This window comes from Mastigoproctus giganteus, chromosome 1 (genome assembly GCF_048544385.1).
Source record: "Mastigoproctus giganteus isolate SK-2022 chromosome 1, ASM4854438v1, whole genome shotgun sequence".
Lineage (NCBI taxonomy): Eukaryota > Metazoa > Arthropoda > Arachnida > Uropygi > Thelyphonidae > Mastigoproctus > Mastigoproctus giganteus.
Window position 1 is genome coordinate 32,818,637 of NC_143575.1, and position 27,024 is coordinate 32,845,660.

At 35.6% G+C, this 27,024-nt stretch overlaps 1 protein-coding gene across 2 annotated transcripts in view; it reads left to right on the plus strand.

Moving 5' to 3' along the window:
• The first annotated feature begins 8,654 nt into the window (after positions 1-8,654).
• LOC150090690 (calcitonin gene-related peptide type 1 receptor-like) overlaps positions 8,655-27,024 on the plus strand; it is a 147,012-nt gene continuing 128,642 nt past the window's right edge. For both annotated transcript variants that reach the window (XM_090372283.1, XM_090372278.1), the window contains exon 1: positions 8,655-8,839. The gene's annotated coding sequence lies outside the window, so the exon portion shown is untranslated. The remainder of the gene's footprint in view (positions 8,840-27,024) is intronic.

A 27,024-nucleotide genomic window follows, 5' to 3' on the forward strand; every position in this document is an offset into this window, starting at 1 on the left:
TATCAAAAATAAAAGCGTATAAAAATCAATAGAAAATTAAAAATCAAATAAAAAATCAATAAAAAATTAAAATAAAAAATCAACTAAAAATTAAAATAAAAAATCAATAAAAATTAAAAATCAAATCAATAAAAAATTAAAAGTGAAATTAAATAAAAAATCAAATAAAAGTCCATAAAATAAAATAAATCAGATAAAAGTAAATCAAATAAAAATCAATAAAATCAAATAAAAAAAATTAAAAATCGAATCAAATAAAAAATTCAAAAAATCAAATAAATCTAGAAATCCCAGACTTCGTTGTGACTTTTATCTTCATACCATAATGTAGTTTTCTCTTCCTTGGTGATTCCCTTCTCTCTCTCTCTCTCCACCATATGGCTAATAATAATAATAATAATAATAATAATAATAATAATAATAATAATAATAATAATAATAATAATAATCGAGAGGAGCTGGATTTATTAGGACATTAGGATAATTTCAAGCAGTGATAAAAAATAAGGCAAACCTGCCCCTTGAATTTTTTTGGGGGATTTCTAAATATGGAGTCGTACTGCTTCGTTACTTTACTTGTTAATTAAAAAAAAAAGAGAACCACTTGAAGACAGAGTAATAATTACAAAAGCGCCATTTGAAACAATAAAAATGAACAGAAAGTTAATTTATTTATGAAAAAAACTACGCTATTATAAACACAACTAATTGTGTTTAATCTATTTTCAAAAATATGAAAATTATTTAAATAAATACTAATTTTATAGAAACGCCAAATTTAAATGAACGTAAGAAACTAAATCATGCGGTAGTGCAAGAGTGAGATTAATCATGCATTAGTGCGGAAGAAGTTCAAGTTTTTAAATTTTTTTGTGAAGGCTTGAAAAAAAAATTTCGCAAATTTTTTTTCCAAGTTAAAAATTTTTTTGTGAAAAAAATTAGCCACTAGAGGGCGTTCGCCTCGACGTCCAAATGTGCTCGTTGGCAATTTTATTATGCAATTTTCAATTCCATTTAGATTCCAGGATTTGTTGGTCAAAAAAAAGCTAAATATTGTCTAGAATTTGTTGAAGTAAAAAAAAAATAGCTAAATATTGTCAGGAATTTGTTGAAGTCAAAAAAATAACTAAATATTGTCTAGAATTTGTTGAAGTAAAAAAAAAAAAATAGCTAAATATTGTCTAGAATTTGTTGAAGTCAAAAAAAAAAAAAAAAAAATAGCTAAATATTGTCCAGAATTTGTTGAAGTCAAAAAAATAGCTAAATATTTTCCAGAATTTGTTGAAGTCAAAAAAATAGCGGAATATTGTCTAGAATTTGTTGAAGTAAAAAAAAAATAGCTAAATATTGTCAGGAATTTGTTGAAGTCAAAAAAATAACTAAATATTGTCTAGAATTTGTTGAAGTAAAAAAAAATAGCTAAATATTGTCAGGAATTTGTTGAAGTCAAAAAAATAACTAAATATTGTCAGGAATTTGTTGAAGTCAAAAAAATAACTAAATATTGTCTAGAATTTGTTGAAGTAAAAAAAAAAAATAGCTAAATATTGTCCAGAATTTGTTGAAGTCAAAAAATAGCTAAATTTTTTCCAGAATTTATTGAAGTCAAAAAAATAGCGGAATATTGTCTAGAATTTGTTGAAGTAAAAAACAAATAGCTAAATATTGTCCAGAATTTGTTGAAGTCAAAAAAATAGCGGAATATTGTCTAGAATCTGTTGAAGTCAAAAAAAAAAAAAAGCTAAATATTGTCTAGAATTTGTTCAAGTAAAAAAAAAAAAGATAGCTAAATATTGTAGAATTTGTTGAAGTAAAAAAAATAGCTAAATATTGTCCAGAATTTGTTGAAGTCAAAAAAATAGCTAAATATTGTGTAGAATTTGTTGAAGTCAAAAAAAAAAAAAAAGCGAAATATTGTCTAGAATTTGTTGAAGTAAAAAAAAAAGATAGCTAAATATTGTCTAGAATTTGTTGCAGTAAAGAAAAATAGCTAAATATTGTCCAGAATTTGATGAAGTCAAAAAAAAAAAAAAAAAAGAGCTAAATATTGTCCAGAATTTGTTAAAGCAGAAAACTCTGTTAGCAATCTCTTAATCAGAATAATAGCTGAGCATTGCGTGTTTATAGTTAGAAGTTATTTCTGAAGACATTTCCAAAAAGGATGGAAAAAGTACTTATTAGAAACTTTGTTTACTAAGAAATATTGCAGTCTTAGATTTTTTGTGTTTATATATATAAATAAACGGATTTATGTACACAAAAACGACAAACTTTGAGTGTTCTTGCTTTGGGGAATCTTCAACGGACCACTTGTCAGTGCGAAGGTCATATACAGCTGTCATTGAGTAGACATTTTTATTATTTAATACAATTTTACTTATTTCAATGTTTACTATGCGAAAATCGTATTTCAGACATCCATTAAAATTTCAAAGGTCATATCTTATTTTTATAATACAGTACCATCGATTACATAAGTCAGAGCAGTAAAGATATAAACAGAAGAGAATGGAAAGATAAAAGGATAGGGATGGAAAAAAAGGTAAGTAAATAGAAAGATAGCCACATATAGTAACTATGGTATCTAAGCTTCTTTTACAGCAATAATCATTTTTAACTTCTTCTAAGACGATGTTAAGAATTCTTTGGCAACAGAAAGTTAATTGCTTATTTGATATCTTATTTCCTCCCTTTGTTTGTTTGATTTTATCTCAAGGCGTTGCTTTACTATTTTAGCTTTGATACCGATTTTACCAGTTGGGGACAGTCACGTATGAAATAAATAATTCAGCGCAGACAGACATCTCATCAATGTCTTAAAGACACAATTGTAAGAAATAAGACCGCAGTAAAATAAGATTATCGTGTTTGAAATTGTTCTAGGAAGAAAAAACAATTCTTTCGATAGTATCAAAAAGAAGGGCAAATGAGAAATTGTTAATTATGTTAAAAAGTTGTTGTAGTAGTGTTTTAGAAGCATTAGCGACTAAGGCCATATTGCTTCGTGTATCCTGTCTGTAAATTGCGTGGTCGATTTTCTGTCTGCTGGACAAAAAACCCGAGTTTCCGGGAGGAAAAACCATGCTGTCCTCTCCTGAAACCGCTAACTCAGCCACGTTGTGAAAAAGGCCCGGAAAAATTCCTCTGGTCATTAACAGGACATTCTTTTCCACTCGGTGTTGGGAGGACGGCGATTCTAACAACTGTGCTACCCATAAGGGCAAAAGTTTGCTGAAACTCAAGCAGTTGCTCTTGACATTTCTAAGGCTTTTGTTCGTGTTTAGCGTAAGGTCTCGTAAACAAGTTCTCCTCATGGATTTCCGACTGTTTTTTTGTAACTGGATAGCCAGTATTCTCTCTGACTACACGTTGCGATTAACAATAGATGGCAGTCCGTCTTCTAACTTCAGAACTAATGCTGGTGTTCCCCAAGGTTCAATTCTTTCTTCCACTCCTTTCTCCTTGTCAAAAAATAGTCTACTTCTTCTACTACTCATCTTGCACGATACTTCGATTTCTAGACAAGGTCACATACTTCTATTAGGAATCATCCTGACTTGTAATCTCTTGGCATAACCAGCACTAAATATTGCTAAATCTTTTTAAAAACTGGGTTTTCTCTTACTGTTCTTCCAAACAAATAATAATTATTTTAATTAATCAATAATTATAATAGTTATTTTAATAAAGGTAAACTTTACATTAAAATCAATATTTGATCTCTTATTAAATATTAAACATAATTTTATTAATTATTTATACATATTCTTACTTATACATATTCATTTTATTAATTATTTATAATAAAAATATTTATATTTATGAATTAATAAAATTTATATCATTCATCATATAATAATTATTTTAAGAAATATAAAAATTCGTATTAAAATCGAATTTATTTAATTTTTATTAAACATTTAACATTATTTTATTAATTATTTAATTTATTTTATAATATTTATCTTAAAATATTAAAATTATAACTGAGTTTTTATCCTAGACGAGCATCGTTCTGTTTTCGTCCCCCAGGTGGCACCACATCAGTCTAACCATCATTTAATTGTATACAGAAGTTATTAATTGTTAAATATCTACAATCTCTTCAGCGCTACAAAGAGACTATTTTGTTCCATCACTTGCTGTTTTTATTTATGCAAATGATTATTTATACGAATTGGAAATTAATTTATTATTTGCCATTTTGTCATCTACAACAAAATATGATTTTAAAGTGATTTAAAAGTTTAATTCTTCTGGTCCAATAACTCTGTCAGATACGTTTAAACTCTGCTGATAACTAAGCAAAGTTGCACTCGACTTTACTCTATTAAAATAGAGTGATGGAGTTCAGAATTCTCTCTCTCTTTCGAAGAGAAGGGATAAATGAAGCGAAGAAATATCTCGTTTACCAGCAATGGGATTACATTCTAATAACCCAGCCAGAAAGTGAATAAAAAGTAAGAGAGTACTAGATTATGAACAGGCCATTGGCCATTTTTGTTTTATGTATTTGTAAAAAAGTAACAAAAAATACACCGAATATAGATAATTTATCAAGATGAAATAATTGGAAAACCTAAAACGGCTAATTGAGTTCGATTGGTCAAGGTTTTGGATATTTTATACGACTGTTTGTTAAAGAAACGTATAAAGTACATTACCTTAGCAAAAGTATTGGGAAACCGTGGGAATATCACGTGATCAGCTGGATCATAGACTGCATCTCGTTCAGTTTTACAACATTCGGTTGCAAAATTTGATTTTCCAGACGCAGAATCAACAAAATTGGATAAACAATGGGTACAGGACCAATTTTAACCATCTCAATACAAAATAGAGATGGAAAGGTGAATCTTTAAGCAACTATGCTCATGGATTTGTCACATGAGATCATTCAATGATCGGTCAAACAACACGTAAACATAATGGCAAATCGAATGATCTTTTTAAATCCAAATCCTTCCTAAAAGTGACACCACGGCTGGTTAAGGATTTAGAAAGCATTCATTGAAAATAGGGCAGTTCGAATCAGCATTATTGATTTTTGATGGAAGAGACTGGATGGATGAATAAACGCTATGAAGAGAAATGTGTTGGGGGCAGATGATGATCGCTGGAATCGACCCCCTCCCTCAGACGTATTTCTTTCTACAATATCAGCCAAGATAGTCCACAGAGTTTGGGTTTCTTTACGAATGACACCTCCTTATTCTCCTGCACAGGTTGAAACACGTAGTGCCTTAGAAATGGAAGTGTTGATGAGACCTCCCATTCCCCCCGCCTCCCCCCGGTCTAACAAGATAAGCCACGCGCTCAAAGTAAATAATAACATCCTTCGTGCTTTATCACATCTAGCCCGACGCATCGCCGGTCCTTGGAGGGCTATTTCCGGCTCATCCTTACAGTGAAACAACGACAATCATTGAACTGCAGATAATAGGATATGGGAGGGATGTCAAGGGGCTTGATCGCAGGTCCCCACTTACAGTCCCAGACGTGTGAAGTGTCTGGAGATAATTAAGATAATTCTTATGATGTTTCTGTTTCATCAGATGGATACAGTCGTGGATAAAGTTGTCTTCCTCCCAGGAGAAGGATTTTATGATTCATCTCTGTGTACAGATCTCAACTCAAGATATCTCCTTTTCCGAGGGGGGGAAAAGGGGCTAGAACACCCAATAACACATAATCAGAATATGCATCGTCTCCCTGTTGTTTTATTTTGTTTTCAATTGCGATTGGATCGATTTGAACATTGAAAAGTACCAGACGTTAGAGAAGGAAGAATTTAGGTTCATTAGGGGGATTTGTAATTACTGGAGAAAGAGTTTTAAAACAGTCTTTAATGTTTTAAATTCTTTCGAACAAATGTATACTGTCCCGCTAAAAGTATAGGACTCTTCACTTTCCTATAGATGCGGGTCTGATTCGTTGGCAGTGTGTACGTCTGTGCGTAGCAATCTCCATTTGTTGGACAGCATAATCCAGATTAACCATTAGAAACTTACTTAGGGCCGATCTTTATTTTTCTAAGAGGAGGAGGAGGAGGAAAGGTTGTTGTTGACAAAAGAGAGTCGCCCAAAGTCCAAAAAGGTGTTAATCTTGTCTTTTGACAGATGTAATAGTTGTTTCAAGCATTATTTGAAAATGTTTCCTGAAGATGGAAGATGGAAAATTTATGGGATTTCTGGTTATTTTTGCCAGGGGAGTGTGTGCTAATTAAAGCACTCTTCATCTTCTAATATATAATGACTGCACCTTCCATTCTCTTATATCTCACATATAAGTTCATTAGAAAAATAACCACAAGACCCAGAATTCAATCTCAACGCAAATTCAATGCATGAGTTGGTTCATTCTTCCAAACTAGAAACTCCTTTTCCACTCCATAAGGATGAGCCTCTCCGAACCAAATGAAGTCCAGAACCTTTCGTACTAGTCCTACTAGTAATATCAAACATGATGACCTCAGGAATTACCTAAACCCAGGACTTGCATCTGAGTTGAATTCAGAGCTGTTAAAACTAAGTTCCTTTCATATTCCTCATTTATGATCACCTATTTTTCTCTCTGAGTTGCGGAGGTTCGAGTACTCCAGTAGTGTGCAAGTTTACCATCAAATAGGTGTGTATCCACATCAAAGGAATAAAATCCAGCTACTTTTTTCCTCGCAGTGGATTCCCACAAGGTCCCTTCTCTTCAACATCTTTATCAACAGTACAACAGCAAATTAAACTCTTGATATACGCAGATGACGTTAAAATTTTCAGGTCTGCAAACAATTTCTCATACTAGAGGCCAATAAATCCTTTGCTTGCTGGGCCACTGACAAGGGCCCATAGTAAACGCTAGCAAATACTACTCGCTCGCTAGTCCTAAGAAATATCACTTTGTCTTCAAGTTTACAACTGAAAGCAGAACTGCAAGTTTGATCATTACAGTACACCTTCTTTTCAACCCTTTGCAATGTTTCTAGTGAATTCAATAGGTGGCGCAGAGATCGTGCAATATTATAGATAAAATAGAGACTGATGATAGCGGTCAACAATGTTTGCAATTTTCTCTTTTATTACTGAAGAAATGTGATTTTTACACTTGGTGGCAAATATTAGGATGGTTTTGTTATGCGAGTAACCTCCCACTGAGGAGGAAGAGCATTTATTGAATCTATCTCAGCCACCACAGAAACAAAGTAATGATCTAGCGAGACCACAAATTCGTTTTCAGACACTCTACTGCGGAGATACCCAACTTAAAAGTAAACAGACGCTGATGAGGGAAGTCACGGAACAGATATTCGTATGCATCATTTCCGGAAGAAGGAGCAACTACCAAGAGTAAATGATGTTTCTTGAGCATTGTGTTAAGACAAATTCTCGAGTTTAAAGGAGATGAAAACAGGAACTCATGCTGTTTGTACCCAAAGGAAATGTAGCAGACAATAAGGAAGAGTATTATGTGGAAATCAGTCACTAAATCAATTTTCGGGACAAGGTTCTTTTATTATTTCTTCTCATAATAGCGGAAGCTGTTCCTTATTGTCTGTGGACAAGACATTGCCTTGCATCTGCTGGTTAAACAGGCTCATTGTAAGCATAGCTGTCTTGATTTGGGTTAATGAAGATTTATGGGTGTCCCTCAAGAACGATTTGGCTTTATTGCTACGATCCAGAAGATGGAAAATGCCCCTGTAGAAGAACGCGCTAATGAATTACCTAAAATAAGCCAGAAACAGCTACACCAGAGTACTCCAGGGATCGACAAATCTGTAATCTAACTCAAATGAGGCATCTATAAATCGGATCTGTCTCCATTTGAGGAATTTATAAACCGGATAGAGAGTCCTTGAAGATCCGAGGTCTTTATGAATATGGAACACACTTGAAACATTCTCAAAATGGAACTTAATAGCAAATTAAGTTGCATTTTGAGATTCCAGGACTGTAAAGAGTTGTTATTATTCAAAATATACGAAGGATTAAAACAAAACATTTTGTGTTTTGTTTTAATTACCCGATTCGATATTTTACTTTTCTCTTTTGGTGGATTCATCGAATGCTATTGTATTATTGATTCGTGACCTCCACCCGGTGAATCATGGAGTCTGTAAAGAGTAATTAGCGACAAACAGTCATATACGATCGATGTAGTTAAAATATGGAGTTGGCAAAACGTAATTTGGTCCCTTTGGCCATCGGCGAAATATTGGGCAATGAAAAGGCAAGTCTTGAATTCTTAAACAGGTTCGATCGTTTCACCACAGTGCTTTGACCTGGTCGGTATTCGCCCGCACTTAAATTTAGTAATGACAACGCAAATTGGCTTACGTTTCGAGTGCGCATTTATTTTTCGTAGCTTGTAGATGGTAAATAATTCTCTTCAGCTGCTGGTCCCGGATCTAGAAATTTTATTTCACTTTTTTATATTTTGTTCTTAGTGGCATCAACAATAATGGATGCAATCTCTCAATTACACGCCTACGTAACTTTCGAAGCTTAAAATTTATTCTGACGCTCATATAGAAACTCCGAGAAGACTGAAGGACAGAGAGAAAGAGAGAGAGACAGTAGAAATCATGCGCAGTGAAACCCCACGTGACCCACTTGAAGGACATGCTCACGGCGAGCCGTTATCAAAAGTAGCTGCTGAGGCTGACGTCTTCATAACCTAGCTGGTGTGTGGAGAGAAACGTTCCCTAAGCTTTCTTTGGGGGCGGGTTGTGTTCGATCTGTCGGTGACCCCCTCTGTGTTATTACTGTCTAGAACTGGTGACTTGTTTAGTACGCTGTGTGCGTTTAGCATGAAAACCTGACCTTCGACCTCATTTGTTCTTGTGGTAAGTAAGTTTACATTTATTTACCTGTTTTGATAACTTGTTAATGGATAGAAGGAAAAAAAAAGATGGAGGAAAGTAATGATGATTGATCTAATTAATCATTTAAAAGACTGTTTGGAGCAGTCTGAAAGTCCTCGCAATGTCTTGAGCTCATTAATAAACAGTTTTGTAATGTACCTTCATCAAAATCCAGCTTTAATTATATTAAAGAATCGAATTGGAGATTAGAATCATCATTTCAATCTTTGGAATCTTAATCACGAATCTTTGCTAACGGTAAAGCATATTCTCTCCATCTTGCATCTTTGATGCGATGTACTTTTATTTCAACCTGTTGAATAAGTTTTTTTGGCACACTCAAAGAGAAAAGTAATTTATTTCTTTCGTGAGATCCATGAAGAAAGAGCCAAGAAAACCAAATATCTTGCACATAATTTTGCATCTATTCGGGGAACAGTATTTAGTCAGAATTAATAGGGATTTTCTTGGGACAAAGGTAACCTAAGGATATAATCAGGACCAAAATAGTTCAAGTATTTCTTTCTAAGGACAAAATACTTGAACTTGCCAAAATACATCAGTATTTTGTTTATATATTTATTATTCTAAAGGAGTTTTACAGATAGGGTTCATAGTTTCTGTTTGTACCCCTAAGGGAAAGTATTGTCTAACACCCTGTTAACCAAGATGAAAAGTATCATTTTAACCCCCTAATGACAAAATACTATTTTAACCACTGATGGAAAGTGTTTTTAACCTTCCGATGGGAAATTACTATTTTTCCGGGATGAAAAGCATTATTTTTGTCCCTTGCTGAAATGAGCTGGTTTTTGCCCTTGTTGAAAAGCATTATTTTGCCCCTGATGAATAAAGAAGGGCTTGTGAAAAATCACTTCTTTTGCCCCGGATGAAAAACATTATTTTTGTCCATACTGAAAATCTTAAAAGTTGATGGTAACCTACAAAACTGTTTCTTCACCTTCTGGTATTAATTACATTTAAAACCAAACGTTCTATATGGATTTTGTTGTTTAGAGCAAATATGAGGCTCATCAGAGAAGTAGACCACGACACGGTTTATATTTTGGGTTAAAAATAGTGGATTCTATGAGCATTTGGATGTTGCGAAATGGAGAGCGGTTTTGTGTAGGTTTAACTGTTGGCATGGTACTCATACAAGGTCTAGTACGTCATTCTGGCAGAGTAAATGACAGAAGAAAAGGCGTAAGAGATTATTTACTCACTACAAATACCCCAGAGGTTATTCGCTGATGGACTTACATCATTCAACGTAGGATTCGTCATTACTGGAATCGCGAAGAAAAAAAATTCGAAATGAGATTCACCACAAGATGTGGGTTGACATTTTTCACTTGTGGGAAGATATTTATTAAACGATTGGATGTCTATAGATCATTGGCTTCCATGACATTTTAAAAATCATCTTGGAAGTCCACAAACCAGCGATCAACTCACAGTTGATTTAAATATTTAAAATAGACCGAAAGAAGTAATAAACATAAATATATATGAATAAAAATCTTTCTCTGATGTATTTATGGTTATTATATCAACTGAAATTAAAAACTGTGCGATTCTGGGAGTACACGTTAGTCCGGATAATTTCATTGTGTTCCTGGAAAACGTGGACTTTATGGGGGCGTAATTTCCCATGGGCACACTGTTATAACTCTTGGTTAGTTCTCTTGATGGAACTACACAAATCGACTACACAATCCTGTTGCTATTTTCCATAGACTTATAGAATTTGGCAGGTTTTCAAATTGAATTAGGTCTGGTTGATGTACAGCTCCATAAATGAGATTCTCTTTTATTTGATGACTATTCTTTTCTTTTTTGACTACTCGAAATGATGGTGAAGGACGAGTTATTTTAATGACCATCCTCCTCTTTCTCATCTATGCTACACTACCTTATCAGAAGTATTGGGATGGATTTCTCAATTGATAAATTTAAGACCCTCACCTGGAACATCGTATGCAGTTGGAAAACATTTGACTATGCCAGCAACAGTCGAATATATGACAGTAATTGGATGGCCTGCACAGAGTTGAGATCGGACCCATGGACATTTTGATAGAAGGATATTCATGAAAACTATACGCTGTATTACAATCCGAAGAAGACCCTACACAGCATAATACGATCATCACACCGATGTATTTTCTTAGTCTCAATACCTTTGGTAATGTATTGGTCCTAGGAAATGACACGTTCCAGCATCCGCTTTAATGATCAAATAGATGACCGAGAAAGATCACCAACCCATTTATCTCTGGTCTGCCATGGAGATAACCAAACTGTGTGGATTTTCGATTAAACGATATCATGGTGAGTATGGTCTTACAGTTCCTCCGATATGTTTAGACAGGGAATATGCCATGAGGGCTTCATCATGAACAAACCAGTATGGATGAGTTTGCGTGGGTGTAACCTAAGAACCGCTTTTAAGCATGCAGAGGTTACCACCGATGCAGTTTTGTAAGAATTGCTTATGGTTATCAAACATGAGAAGAACTTAGCTCTCTTTCCCTTTGAGTTGCGAGAATTTTGAATCGTTGAAAGGGTTTCACCATAAAAGGCATTGATAAGAAGAGTTTATTTGTGGCAATAGAGATTCAACTGCTTGTGTTAATATTCGAAAATCCAGGCTCTTATCCGTTATTGGGGCCTTGATGCTTCTCAAAAGACAGCTGTTTAAGTTATGTTCTTTCTTTTTTTGTGCTGTATCCTCAAACTCAGACGTTTGCTTATGACGTCATAACAGCTGCTGTGGACACCACCAACAGTTAACCCCAATTGGAAGCGTTTGGAGGTATGGCATTCAGCAGAGACTTTAAAGAACTTAAGAGGCACTTCGGCAACTTAAAAAGCATCCCTGTAAATTGGTTTTAGAACAAATGAAAGCTTGGAAAATCGTATAAAAAATCAACATCAGATGGTGCTTTATTCTAGTAAATTATTTCCATCTGCGTGGATTTAAATAGTCATTTAAAAGAAACACCACCTGTGTGTGTGTTTCTTCTTTAAAATCAATTTAGTTTTTTCTTTTCGGATGGGCAACACGAACACTATTGATACTAGAAATTCTATTTCCAGACCTAAGTAATGATATTTTTCCTTCCATTCTCAGTTATGAGTGGCAGAATAAGATCGATGGTGGGAATTCTATCTACAGATTAGTCACAGCTGCAAAAGACTGGGAGCTTTTCAACGATCCGTGTACATTCTTAATGGAAAAGTTCCCGAGAAAAACTTTTCAAAGCCACGAAGTAATTTTGTATTTTTCTAAGACCATCTTTCAACTCAATTAAGGTGTTAACCCTTTTTGTTGTTAATCCTATTGCAAACTGTAATCGTAATTGTTGTTAAGTGGAACATACAAGGATGGACAAATTAATGGTTCCTAAAATAGGTGTAATGGAATTGGTATTGGGCTCAATACCAATTCCAGTACATTGTAATTGGTATTGAGGCCATAAAATATTGGTCATTAAGAAGTGAGTAGCAAAATATGCTTCTGGTATCGCAAGTTGGGCCACAAAACATGCTGCTGCCTAGAGCGGGGCCAAAAAACGTGGATCACTAAGAATGGGGCTATTGTACATGGAACATCAAAAGTTGAGCTGTAAAACTTGAGTCATTAACAGGGCCATTAAATATGGAATATCAAAAAGTGGGCCACTATTAATACTAAAAGAAAAATGCCAAAAAGTGGAAGCTATAATGTCATAAAATCGTAAAATCAGGATTCCAACAGGACTTTTGTTGTTGTTCTTATTGTTCTGAGGTCGATTTTCTGTTTTCTAGAATCAAAACCGAGTTCCTGGGATAAAAAACCATGCTACACTTGCCCGAGACCGACTAACTGAGCTACGTTTTAAAAAATACCCATAAAAATTCTTCCTGTCATCGATGGGATTCGAACTCAAGCCTTTTTCACCCGGTGTGGAAAGGACGGCGATCCTACCAACTGTGCTACCCACGAGGGGAACAAGTTTCCCCTCATCTGTGACCAGAATTTTAATTTTCTTGAGGCGAGTTTAAAGTCTCAGGTAGAAAGAATGAAGACATAAGCTTAGAAAACTAAAATTTCTAGACACAGGTGAGGGAAACCCATCCTGATGAAATCTCATTTCAACAGGATGGGTTTGTCTGTGCTACTGGTTTTTGGATGGCTCTGCTCTGGTCTTCCGATGAGCCATATGAAAATTAATAAATTAAACAGAAAATTAATTAATTACTTTATTTATATTAATCAGAAAATAAGTATTATTTTGAAATTATACTTATGAAAGGCTGTCAAAAGTTTTTATGGTCAATACAGTTGCAATTTTATTAGAATGTTTATAAGAACAGGGCGTCTAAACGTCACAGAAACGTGTCTGTATTTTATGAAGGAGAGTCATTAATATTATTCGTTGTGTCATCCCAAAGCTACACAGGTATTAGCTCACCTGTTTCCTCAGAATAACCTTAATGAATTCCACCCATACGTTGTTAAGATAGCATCACAAGTCATCATGAAAGAACTAATAAAAACAGTTTGCTACCATGATTTGGCACAAAACCTTTGTTTGATGGCCGATATATTAGCCATGACCCAAAGGGAAGACTGCTGGGATTGATCTCTAAGTCTAACTCGGAAATTAGGTCTTCTCTGGTGGGTTTTCGGCATGGGTAGATGAGTTGGTTGTTGGGAGTCCCTAATATGATAGTTTTTATCATTTTATACCACATTATCTCTGTCAAATTTTGTCGAAAAGTTTTTTATAGATGTTATGGTAATGAAAGTATGCAGAAGAAAATATTGTGAAATATTTTATTGTGCCTGTTTGCTGGATTAAAAACCAGAGTTTTTGGGAGAAAGGAAAAAAAAATGTCGCCCTCTCCTGGAGACCAACTTATCCCTTGAGGGACATAATTTGACTTTTCATTATTTTCACCGCAAAGAATGGTTTTATGCTAGTTTCGGTATGATATGCTCTTCAGCATTTTTGGTGTTACAAGTTTAAAAGCATCCTTTACAGCTTCATTTAGACCTTCTTGGAATCATGGTTTTTGAGAAACCTTTTCCTTTATGAATCCCCATAATGAGTCACAACTCGAGAGATCTGGGTTTCTCGGAGACCATTCTATTGAGACTGGAAAGTCTCATCGATCAGGAAACAGCTTATTTAAATATTCACAAACCCTCAAGGGATAGGGAGGAATTCCATCATGTTGGAACCAAACTTCGATATCCTCCGGACATAATTACAACGGTGTTTTAGCATTTACTCAAAAACTTGGGAATCCTCTTTGATTGGTAATTAACCTAGACAGAAACTTTGCTCTCAGCAGCCCGACAATCAAAAAATGCACCTCTGGTTACGTTCAAACACAAACTACTTCCAAACACACGTATCTCACAAAAGATGACCTTAAATTATGTAAAAGTTCAGAAAGGAGAAAAACTATTCTACTCTCACCTGAGACCGACTAACTCAGCCACGTTGTTTAAAAATATCAATAAAAATTCATCTTGATGGGGATTCAAACTGATCTTCTTCACCCGTTTTGGGAAGGACGGTGATTATACCCACTGTGCTACCCACGAGGGCTAATCATAGGAACTACTAAGCGTTTTATACGAACTAAGAGATATTGTTCAAGGTTCAGTCTTAAATGTTTTTCAGGTGAACTGATGTGACTCATGGCAGGAAGGAAAATGCGTGGGACAGCTGTAAATTATCTGGGGACACAGTAAAAAGTAATGTGAAATCAAGTCTCTAAAGGGGGGCGTTAGGAAAGTTAAGGAAGATTATGAGAAGTCTCTGGTTAAGAATGTGACAAAAAAGTAACTGAGAATTCTTTACTGTTAAAAACAACATGGTTGTCTCAATGGTTGGACACAAAATCACTATTTGCACTCAGTGATAACTGAATTGTGACCACCAACTTAATATCCTTTTGGGCCATCGTTCGCATGGATAACCTAGGCATTGACGCCACCAAGATGGCCGAAGACGGCCGTAGGGAAATGCAGCCATGCTGCATGCAAGGAGACGGTTGCGTGCCCATACGTCTCACTTCCCATTCCAGAACGTCCCACAAGTATTCAGTTGGATCGAGGCCAGGCGAATTTGGAATCCAATCAAGATGGGTGATATCTTCACTGTGTCCTCGAATCACTCGTGCACAGTGCGGTCCCGATGACACGGCGCATTGTCCTGTTGGAATATCCCGTTTCTGTCCGGGGAAAATTCAACATGCCAGGAAAAATATGCAACGTAGTGCAACACAGCACACACGAAAGCGTTCATCGGCGTGTGGTACCAGGTATTTGGACTCATCCGATCAGCACAGTCGTTTCCACTCCTCCAGTTGTGTTGTTGACACCAGCGTGGCCAGCGTGTTGTTGATACCACAGCATTCACCATCAACGTTGATCAGCGGTGAGGGGGAGCTGCCTCGAACGAAGTCTCACAATCCCCTTCGTACGCAAGAGCAGTGGTAATATGCAACTGGTCGTGCAAGTCAAAGTGATAAAGTAGCAGTTATGGAACATAGCAAAGATGTCAGGGAGTTTCAAAGGGGATTGTATGGCCGTCTGACACGAACATACAATCCCCCTTTGAAACTCCCTGACATCTTTGCTATGTTCCATAACTGCTACTTTATCACTTTGACTTGCACGACCAGTTGCATATTACCACTGCTCTTGCGTACGAAGCTGTTCGTCTTTTTATACAGCTATGGGCATAGTCCATTACGGATGGTATGGTCACAATTCAGTGATCACTGAGTGTATATATACCGTGGAGGAAAATTCTGGAAATAAAAGCAACATTAGGTTATACTTGGCAATGAGATTTTTTCCGCTTGACTCCAAGTTAACCAATGATCAGATAAAATGAAATCATAAAATTGCGCCCTGCCAACCTAATGTTGATGTTGTTGCACATGAAATACTACTGGAGCAGTGGAATTAGCCAATGATATACATGAATTTTGCTAGCAGAGGCTCGTTGTATAAGGAAATCTTTAGGCCTCCTCTTGAGTACTGCATACACGAAATGGGATGATATCAGTGATTCCAATCCCTCTTTTCCTTCGTTGGATTACTGTTTTAAATGTTCCAATCTCAATGTTTGCTTAGATCGTGTCAGTGAAATTATTCTTGCAAGGATAAAATTATCTTTTCCGCATTCCACCCTTAAATTATCGTCCCTTATGCAAATTTTTTCAATAAATATGCTAAGGTTATTCAAGATAAGAATGTTGCGTATCAAGGTTAGCTTGTATCCAAATCTCCAGTTGCTTTTCTGCCCACACTAAAGCCTGAAACAGCCAAAAACAGTTATTAATTAGTCCAGAACTAAGAACAGACCAAGAGCAGAAAATATAATTCTTGACCAAATGGTAGTAAGGGTTTGCCTTCTCGACAAAGCTATTGGTTGCAACTTCTATCCATCTGCACTTTTTTTTCTTCTCTATTACAATCTGATGATTCTGTCACAATCTCAGCTAAACAAAAAGCTCGCTTATTAGCCTTCTTCTCCGAAATTTGCTCATATCCAGTCAATCCTGAAAAGGGTGAAAAATCCCTCCCACCTAGTTATCGTCCCATTGCACTTACCTCTACTCTTTCCAAAGTAATGGAGAAATTCATCTACCGCCAACTCCTTAATTACCGCGAAACTTTCCATCTGATCAATGACTGCAAATATGGATTACTTTGGTGTCGATTCACTGGCGATATTATTGGTCTACCTTACTATGGAAAATTTGACGAAACTCAAGCAGTTGCTCTTCACATATATAAGACTGTGTTTGGCTACGTTTTATTAATAAGCTCCCATATTATGAGTTCCCCACTGTTTATTTTCAATTGAGTGTCCACTTGACTTATTAAACTATCAAAGCGAGTGATGATAGATGGCTCTCTGTCTTCTAACTTCTCTCTGATGTATGTGTCCTTTCTCCCACCCTTTTCCTCTTGTAATGACCTTCTTCCACTGACTGGAAATCCTATCCATAGTTTTGGAGGGATAGGATTCTGTCATGGCATAAGCACGATACAATTATTGCTTGCTCTGCATCTAAAAAACTGGGCTTTCTCTTTAGTTGTCGGCATTACTTTTCTTCCAAACAGCTGCTCACTTTGTACAAATCACAAATCCGCTTTACCATGGAATATCGCTCCCACGTCTTGGGCCGTGGTCGCAGAATCCGGCTTCTGGACTCCATTCAAAAGAGGGCAGTCAAGTTAATCAATGCGCCATCTCTTACAAAGTCTGTCCATTCTGTCTCATCCACAGAGAGTGGAGATTTTCTGCTGCATGCCTTTTCTCTAGATACTTCCATGGGCACTGCTCTTCTGAAATGGCTTCTATAATTTCCGCTCTCTCTTCCAAACTAGTCCAACCGCGTGCGGCAACCAATCAGCATCCTTATACTGTCCAACTCCAAACTCACAGAACCAACTTTCCTTTCCTCATTTATCCTGCTTGTTTGGGATTTTCATAAGAGATACAAACTTTATTTGCAAGATAGAGTGTATGAAAATTTGCTTTCAACGAAAGAGCGATTAATTGTTGGAACAAACAATCATCTGGTTTTGTGCAAGTGTGCAGTTTGATTAAATGTAAACTAGATTTAGGCAAATTATTTGAGGGGATGGATAGATGACAGCATAGTTTCTTCTATGGCTGATGCTGCATAAGAGTGTTTCCTCGTATCATCTCACAACTACCACTTATGGTATTACCATATTATCTTGGATTACCGTATTTTTCAAAAATTTAAAACAGTTAAAGATTTCAAGATCAACAAATCCGAAATACAGAATTGCCATAACTTTTCCACAATCTGCAATTGCTGGAAATATTTGAATTTAACATTCCCTGTTTGACCAAAAACCAGACTTTTTCTCCACGGTGACATTCAGCCATACTTCTACCCTCTTGTCCTCGTGGGTAGCACAGTTGGTAGAATCGCTGTCATCCCCACACCGGGTGGAAAAGACCTAGGTTCGAATCCCATCGATGACGGGAAGAATTTTTATGGGCCTTTTTCACAACGTGGCTGACTTAGTCGGTCTCAGGAGAAGGTAGCATGGTTTTTTTCTCCCGGACTCGGGTTTTTCGTGCACCAAACAGAAAATCGACCACAGAACACACCCAATTTACAGACAACAACCTCCAGAACTAATTAGGCTTAAAATTCTGCTAAGTCTAATTAGAGTAGACTTAAGTTCTGTTGGATTAATACCCTTAGAAACATTGGACAAATTAACCTCATAAACCCTGTTTGTCTCTGCAAAGATTATTTCGACACAGCTTGGACTTATCTGGACAGAGTGATTATTCTAAATGATATAATTATGATTAATTGTTTTAACAGCGAGTTAATTCTCCATTTTTTTTGGATTAATTGCAAATGAATGTTCTATGCGTGAAAGGAGAAACCATGATGGTTTTTGTTGAATGAGTAATGAGAATTATCTCCTATGATTTATTGTGGAGAAAAGAAGTTGCTTTATTCATCCCATCGTAGGCGAATTAATGCAGTTTCCCCTCTTCTCCTCAACAGAACCAATCCTCTGGTGCAAGCAGATAAATAAACAACATTATAGTAGCCACAGATGCAAGATGTATGCTAATTTTTTTGTTGCTATATAAAGAAGCAGTATAATCTACTGGTGATGTCATTGAGCGTCATAGATGACGTAATAAGTGTTGCCTCACTATATATTTCTCTCTTTTAGCTATGGCCGAAAATAACAAATCCCTCATTTGTCCCCCAAAAGGGCAGATGAGGGATTAAGTTTCCAAAAGAAGGTTTAAACCCCTAAATCCACTTAAATAAATCGTTTTATGAGAGTACCATCATTCTAGTACATATTATTGTAAGAGACGTGGTAGCGAGGTGGATGCGGTCTGTAATGTGCGAGTATATACTAAATTATATGAAATGAAAACATCTTTAATTTAAAAGTAAGATTATAAAACTTGCCAAACTTCAATGCAATAAAACTCTGTTTGCTTTGTCGATTAAATCCAGTTCCATCCACTGGCGTACTAAACACTTATGTCTGTATCCAAATTTGCTTCATTAAAATTTTCACCACATCTTCTCCATCTTTAATAACGTAGAACTCATCGAAATTGGTTCATAATGATTTAAAGCGAGTAAGATATCCTTCAAGTTGTTACTAAGTTGCAAAATCCTCCATTTTCGTGTCTCATTAAAAATATCTAGCTTTAATTAAGACGCGTTTTGGTCCAAGAGAAGGTAAAGGTCTTCTTCGGTTTAAGGTCTTCTTCTATGGTTGTATTAAGAGTAATATATAGGCAGGAGAAGTTAAATAATTGGTAGCGATTGCTGAATAGATAAACAACGTTGTTGAATAAATAGACAATGCTCATTGGATGAACAGATGGCAAGAATGCAATAGGCAGCGACAGTTAAATAAATAGGCAGTAATGATCAACAAGGTTCTAACAATTAAAATAAGCAGCAAAAGTTAAATAATAACGAAACCGGCTATGACACTTAAAAAGCAAGAGCAATCAAAATAGGCAGCTATAATTAAATAAATAGGCAGCTGGAGTTAAATAAATAGGCAGACAGAATTAAATAAACAGGCAGCTTGAGTTAAATAAATAGAAAACTGAAATTAAATGAATGGGCAGAAATTGTTTAATAAATGACACTTAAAAAGGGAGAGTAATTAAAATAGGCAGCTATAACTAAATAAACAGATAGCTGGAGTTAAATAAGTAGGCAGAGAGAATTAAATAAACAGGCAGCTGGAGTTAAATAAAATGGAAACAAATTACATGAATTACAAGTTACAAGAGTTGTTTGATAAACGACACTTAAAGCAAGAGCAATCAATATAGAAAGCTATAATTAAATAAGTAGGAAGCTATAATTAAATAAGTAGGCAGCTGGAGTTAAATAAATAGGCAGAGAGAATTAAATAAACAGGCAGCTTGAGTTAAATAGGAAACTGAAATTAAATAAATGGACAGAGGTTGTTTAATAAATGACACTTAAAAAGCAAAAGTAATCAAAATAGGACGCTATAATTAAATAAATAGGTAGCTGGAATTAAATAAATAGGAAACTGAAATTAAATAAATAGGCAGAGGTTGTTTAATAAATAGGCAGCAAAAGTATCTATATAGATTGATTTGGTATAATGGTTTTGTTTGGATTTCTTGCAATCCTCACTTTACACCTTCGTATATTTGGGTCATGCAGCACCAATATATATCACTTAAATTTATCTCTGGAGCATGCGCATAGATGTAACCCCTGTTTAAATTTATTTTAAAGAGCGCAGTGGAACCACAGTTACATTAAATGTCTTTACTCAACAAAGAGCTGTGTTTCACCGATGGGATCATAAATACGGATATTCTGATGAAGTGCTGTCAGGTGGGGCCCATAAAAATGAGACGCTAGTACGTGCCCACCATTTCAGTGGGATCGTGCCTGAAGCTGTGCAGCATCCTCTGTTAAGAGAAAAATCCGCACATAACGTGGACTTCTAAAGTAGGAAATATGACCTCTTAGTAATTGGTTCAGGAAAACCTTTGGGGTCAGAATGGGATGGTAAACGGGTGACAGATGGTATTACTATCCCCCCAAAGATTACTACATTCATATTCCTCTTAACTCCCCCTTTAATTCCTAATAGTGAACCAAAATCATGGTAAACTACAAGAGCTACTGTAACAAAAGCAAGAGTACATTATTACACAAGAGTTGACCGTAGTTCTTCGCCACGTAACCGCTAAATATGGTAATGTTCTTGTAATATATAAAATATATTAAAATAAACGAATTAAAGTAGATTTTTCTACGTTAATTTGTTAAATGAATTTTAAATACTGAAAAGAATTAGATAAGAAAGGAAAATGGCTGTTATTTTCGTGCACTACTAAATCTTTATCGTAAGGACTATTTGATGATGGCTTATGTCAATCACTCCCACTTTATCTGGTGTCTTAAACATATGCTCGCGCCAGATGACTTCCTTATATTGCTGTCGGTTTTTTCTCCAAGAGCGAGTCATGTGATTTTGATATATACCGAAGTGAGGGTTTTTAGCTTAAAGCAATAATGGTTTCCATGACAACTGATCATGTTATCCTCCGATGCCAAAATATTTATTAAATGGATATCCGTAATAAATGGGATAAAAAATCAAGAGGATGCACTTTTAAAGGAAAAAATATGCAAACTTTTCAAACAACTCAATGATTTTCTATTTTAACATCCAGCCATTCGAGAACGTATCTTAAAATTCGGGCAAAAGACCTTATCTTTGTTCAGAGTGAAGCTAACGCGGACACTCTGTCAAAGTAAATTAAGAGATGACACTTTTTTCGAGCATGTTTATCAGACAAGAAAACACCCAGTAGAAAAACAGTGTAAAAAAAAAAAAATACCCACTCCTCATAGGTCAAGCAATTCAGTCTTAATGGATGAACAAAGGCTTTGATAGTCCAAAAGTGAAAGAAAAGAAATGGCGCCTACTACCTTCTTGTATTACTGAGTGCAGCTATCGAAGGTCATCCATCAAAGATCTGGTAGATTGGACTCACTAGTACGAATGCCGAAATTTGAAGACAACATCCGAGAGATCAGAGCTGTTGTTCCTTATCATCAGCGCAATTTATTTTGGCATCCTTGTAGTTTGCAATAGCTAGCTGTCTCGGCATTCTTTCACTCATCTTAAGTGGGTCTAAATATAAATCCCTTTGCTGTCACATCGGTTCCAGCCACTTATTATAGCAACGCGATTCTAAGGCGATATGAATTTCAAATCATGGATGGACTCCAATGTCACTAACAAGAAAGAAAATTTACAAACAGTAGTTAACTGACACTTCAGATGATAAATTACTCTTAAGAGGGCGTAAAAAATTCTTCGTTAAAAAGGAATCGAAATTAGAGAAAAATATTTAGCGATGTTTCTATATTTACTTGCAATTATTCAAAAAGACAACGAACATTTTGGTTATTTTGTTATTTTTTAATTTAAATCGATAGTAGTAGAGCAAACGAATCATTATATAAGTTGTAACAGTCAAATAAATAGGCAGCAACAGTTAAATAAATAGGCAACAACAATTAAACAAATAGGCAGCAACAATTAAACAAATAAACAGCAACAGTTAACCAGAGGCAGCAACAATTAAACAAATAGGCAGCAACAGTTAAATAAATAGGCAGCAACAATTAAACAAATAGGCAGAATAGTTAAATAAATAGGCAGCAACAGTTAAACAAATAGGCAGTAAAAGTTAAATAAATAGGCATAAACAATTAAATTAAAATTTATTCAGTGTATTTGCATTACTGGTAGCACCATGTCTTCAATGGACTGAAAATGGTTCCCTTAAGTACACTTTTCAGCTTAGGGTAGAGAAAAAAGTCACAAGGGGACTAGGTTCTGAGTACGGTACATGTTTGCACACAGGGATTTGTTTTTTGGTCAGGACTGGCAAACAGAGAGCGTGTTGTACACTGGAGCATTGTCTTGATGGAGCATCCAACCGTCTTTCAGGTCTGTTTCTTCGAATTTTATCACGCACCTTTGTCAGAACTTTAATGAAGTATTTTTGATTGGCAGTCCGATTTGGTGGGACTTGTTCAACCATAATGATTCCTTTAATATTGAAGAAAACAAGAAGCATGGTTTTCGTTTTTGATTTTGATATTCTTGCTTTTTTTTAGGTCTGGGAGATTGTTTTCTGTTGCATTAACTGTCTTTTAGTTTGTGGGTCGTACTGGAACAGCCAACTCAGAAAGTCTGGATCTTCTTCAATTTTTTCAAAGCATCTACACAGACTTGGAGTCTTCTCGTTCTTTGATCTTCATTCAAAATTTGCTGGCGCCATCTTGGTACACACTTTTGTCATGCCTAAATTTCCAGTTAAAATTGTTTATTTCTTTGTCTATTAAAGGAACAGACAACAGAAGTGCAATAAATAGGCAGAGTATGTTAAAGAAATAGGAAGCAGAAGTGAAATAAATAGGCAGAGTTTATTGAAGAAATAGACAGCAGAAGTGAAATAAATAGGCAGAGAAGTGCAATAAATAGGCAGGGACAATTAAAGAAATAGGCAGCGACAATGAAATGAGCTAGAATTTATTTACCGCATTGCTGGATGAAAAATCTTATATATCTTTGGCATGTTGCGAACAGCAGGCAAGAGCAGCAAAATTACTTCTTCTTTCGTTCAGGAAATAATTATTTATTTTGCATCAGCCTCGAGAATAAAATATAAACAATACATTGTAATATTCTGCTACGCTGCATCTGAAAAGGAAAGTAAAGATTAAATGGAAAACTAAATTTGTTTACGTCCGAATGCTTTGTCTACACTGAAGCCACTTCAAAGAACTTATTGCATTCTTAAGTAGTTTCTGTCTGAACCGGTTTATTAAGCGCGTACTTCAGCTCCGAAACTGGAATTGTGCGTTTTTTAATATTTATCGGCGTCTTATCATGTGCAGCTGTTTTCGAAGTGTAGCATAACCCCCCTAAATCCATTTACATAATCGCTCAGGCTCTCAGGTGGTTACAAGCGAGCATTGTGCTCTCCTTCGAGGATTTTAAAGATTACCCAAGCACCTTATTAGAAAGAAGAGAAAAATGAAAGCGGTACTTAGCATCTCATTTAAAGTGAATTATTTCTCTAAAAGGAAGACAAAGATGGGAGATGTCATGGGAGGGAGAGAAAGAGGGAGAGTAACAGACCAGCCCGACAGACGCCGGATATAACGTAGAGGAGAAGCCTTCAGCGATATTTTTATCTAAATTCCCGGGATATGTTTCTCTAGAGAGAACGAAAATTTGATTAATATTCATGTTTATTAAAGAGGTAAACATGATTACGCTGACGATTTTTTATCTAGGCAAGAGTCTAGAGAACTGATTGTCACTTTCTACTTTCTCTAACCTGAAAAAAACAATGAAATTTGTTCTCGAAACGTTGAATTGCATTTTTTAAGATTTTTTGCCGTTTTTAAGTATTCCAACGCACGCACACACACTACAGTCATTAATTTGGAGCTTCCACCAAACATCGGAGGAAACTCAATGATGGGGAACCCAATGTGTCAAGCTGTCAACCACTAATGGTGATTCGCTGTTAGCGCTGTGTCCTGTCTCCTAATTAGCGTACATGCAAGTGTCCATGGACGCGTTTTCAACTATCCGAGTAGTCTTTATTTGTGCAACTAGCGCTGACAGGTGTCCTTTCAAAAGACAGCTCTCTGAGAAGCTGTGGAGCATTTCAGAGAGCAATTTGTTCGCTATGACAGGGAATTAAAATAGGGCCACAGAACACGAGCAACGCTACTCGTAAATATTGATCTGGTGGAAACCAGTCAACAGTATAACAGGTTTCTCTTGATTCAAAACACTCAACGATGCACGCTCCAATTCTCTTAACTGAAAATATCCAAATAAGGCGAGGTAACTCCGAATAGTTCACTTAACGAGTTAGCTTCTATTTATTCGTTTCCCAGAATAAAATTAAGAGCACTATATGCTCTTAATCAATTCCTCTCGCAGAAAAGTATTCGAAACGAAATCAGTTACATAATCACGAACACATCTTACATACTGCTGACAACGATTCAGTAAGGTTTTTCTTAACTAACACAAACCATCAAAATATAATTTTTCTTTAACTCCACATTGCCAGATCTCTGCTTAACTTTCTCTTAACCAACTCAAAGCTGCTAAACAACATAGCACAATTTTCTCTTAACTCAAAGCGGCCGTGGTATATTGGGACTTCCTCTTAAATAGCTGACAGCTGTCAGTGTGGTATAACTAACTCCAACCTGTGGGCAGTTCAGCGCAGATTTCTCTTAACTGACTGAAAACCGTTAAGCGTGAGTTCTCTTAACTATCGCCAGTGTAAATAGATTTCTCTTTCTCCTTAACTATTTCAAAGAGAACAAAGGAGTGATTTAGTTCTTCCCTAGCCAACTCAGATCTGTACCCAGTACACCTCTTAACTAGCTGGAAGCAGTCAACGTAGCTTTCTCTTAACTAACTGTATGGTGTCAACAGTTCAACGTAGTTATTTCTTAACTAACTCTACGTTGTCAACAGTTTAGTGTAGCTTTTTGTTATCTGACTAAACGCGACCTATGATGATGTGTAGTTTCTCTTAACTAACTAAAATATTAATATATGATACTACAATAGGTAAATTGTTCACTAACTGTACGCTGTTCAATCCAGTTTATTTTCTCTTAACTAACTCTATACTTTCAACAGATCAACGAAGTTTTTTCTTAACTAACTCTACGTTGTCAACAGTTTAGCATATCTTTCTCTTATCTGACTAATAGCGACCTATGATGATGAGTAGTTTCTCTCAACTAATTAAAATATTAATATATAATACTACAATAGGTAAATTGTTCACTAATTGGACGCTGTGAATAGTGCAGTGTAACTTTCTCTTAACTAACTGTACGCTGTTCAGTCCAGTTTAGTTTTTTCTTAACTCTACGTTGTGAACAGTTTATTGCAGCTTTCTCATATCTGCCTAAAAGCGACCGAAAATATTAATATACAATGACGATGTGCAGTTTCTCTTAACTAACTAAAATATTAATATATAATGCTACAATAGGTAAATTATTTACTAACCGTATGCTGCGAACAGTCCAGTTTAGCTATCTCTTAACTAACTACTCATTCAACAGTTCAACGCAGTTCTTTCTTCACTAACTCTACGCTGTCAACAGTTTAGCATATCTTTCTCTTATCTGACTAAAAGCGACCTATGATGATGTGTAGTTTCTCTTAACTAACTAAAATATTAATACATAATACTACAACAGGTAAATTGTTCACTAACTGTACGCTGTGAGTAGTGCAGTGTAACTTTCTCTTAACTAACTGTACGCTGTGAGAGGTGCAGTGTAACTTTCTCTTAACTAACTCTACGCTGTTTAGTCCAGTTTAGTTTTCTCTTGACTAACTCTATGCTGTTCAGTCCAGTTTAGTTTTCTCTTGACTAACTCTATGCTGTTCAGTCCAGTTTAGTTTTCTCTTGACTAACTCTACGCTGTTCAGTCCAGTTTAGTTTTCTCTTAACTAATTCTACGCTGTTCAGTCCAGTTTAGTTTTCTCTTAACTAACTCTACGCTGTTCAGTCCAGTTTAGTTTTCTCTTGACTAACTCTACGCTGTTCAGTCCAGTTTAGATTTCTCTTGACTAACTCTACGCTGTTCAGTCCAGTTTAGTTTTCTCTTGACTAACTCTACGCTGTTCAGCCCAGTTTAGTTTTCTCTTGACTAACTCTACGCTGTTCAGTCCAGTTTAGATTTCTCTTGACTAACTCTACGCTGTTCAGTCTAGTTTAGTTTTCTCTTGACTAACTCTACGCTGTTCAGCCCAGTTTAGTTTTCTCTTGACTAACTCTACGCTGTTCAGTCCAGTTTAGATTTCTCTTGACTAACTCTACGCTGTTCAGTCCAGTTTAGTTTTCTCTTGACTAACTCTACGCTGTTCAGTCCAGTTTAGTTTTCTCTTAACTAACTCTACGCTGTTCAGTCCAGTTTAGATTTCTCTTGACTAACTCTACGCTGTTCAGTCCAGTTTAGTTTTCTCTTGACTAACTCTACGTTGTCAGCAGTTTAGTGTATCTTTCTCTTATCTGACTAAAAGCGGTCTATGATGATGTGTAGTTTCTCTTAACTACACATCATCATAGATCGGTAATGTTAAGTTATTAATATATTTTAGTTAGTATAGTCGAAGCTAACTTATTTATCCATTTATCTTTTTATAAATGATTTTAATTATAATTTATTTCGTTATAAATATCCGGATGCGATGAAATCAAATAAACGAAGTGAAAGATCAATTTATTTTCATTTCAAGTAGAACGAAACGCCCACTAGGTGTCTCTGGCATCATCAACATAATCTACTTCGCATTAAACCTCAAACATCTTTACGATTTAAATTGGGACATTCGATATTAAACGATAAATGCAACGTGGAAGAATGTTCGAGGCCATTGGAAAACTTCTGTCTGTGGATATTTAAGCCCATCAAAAGGTACTCGATAATTAATATCCGGGAACCAATGCAAAGGCAGCCACCAGAAATTAGAGGATTGTTGGCAG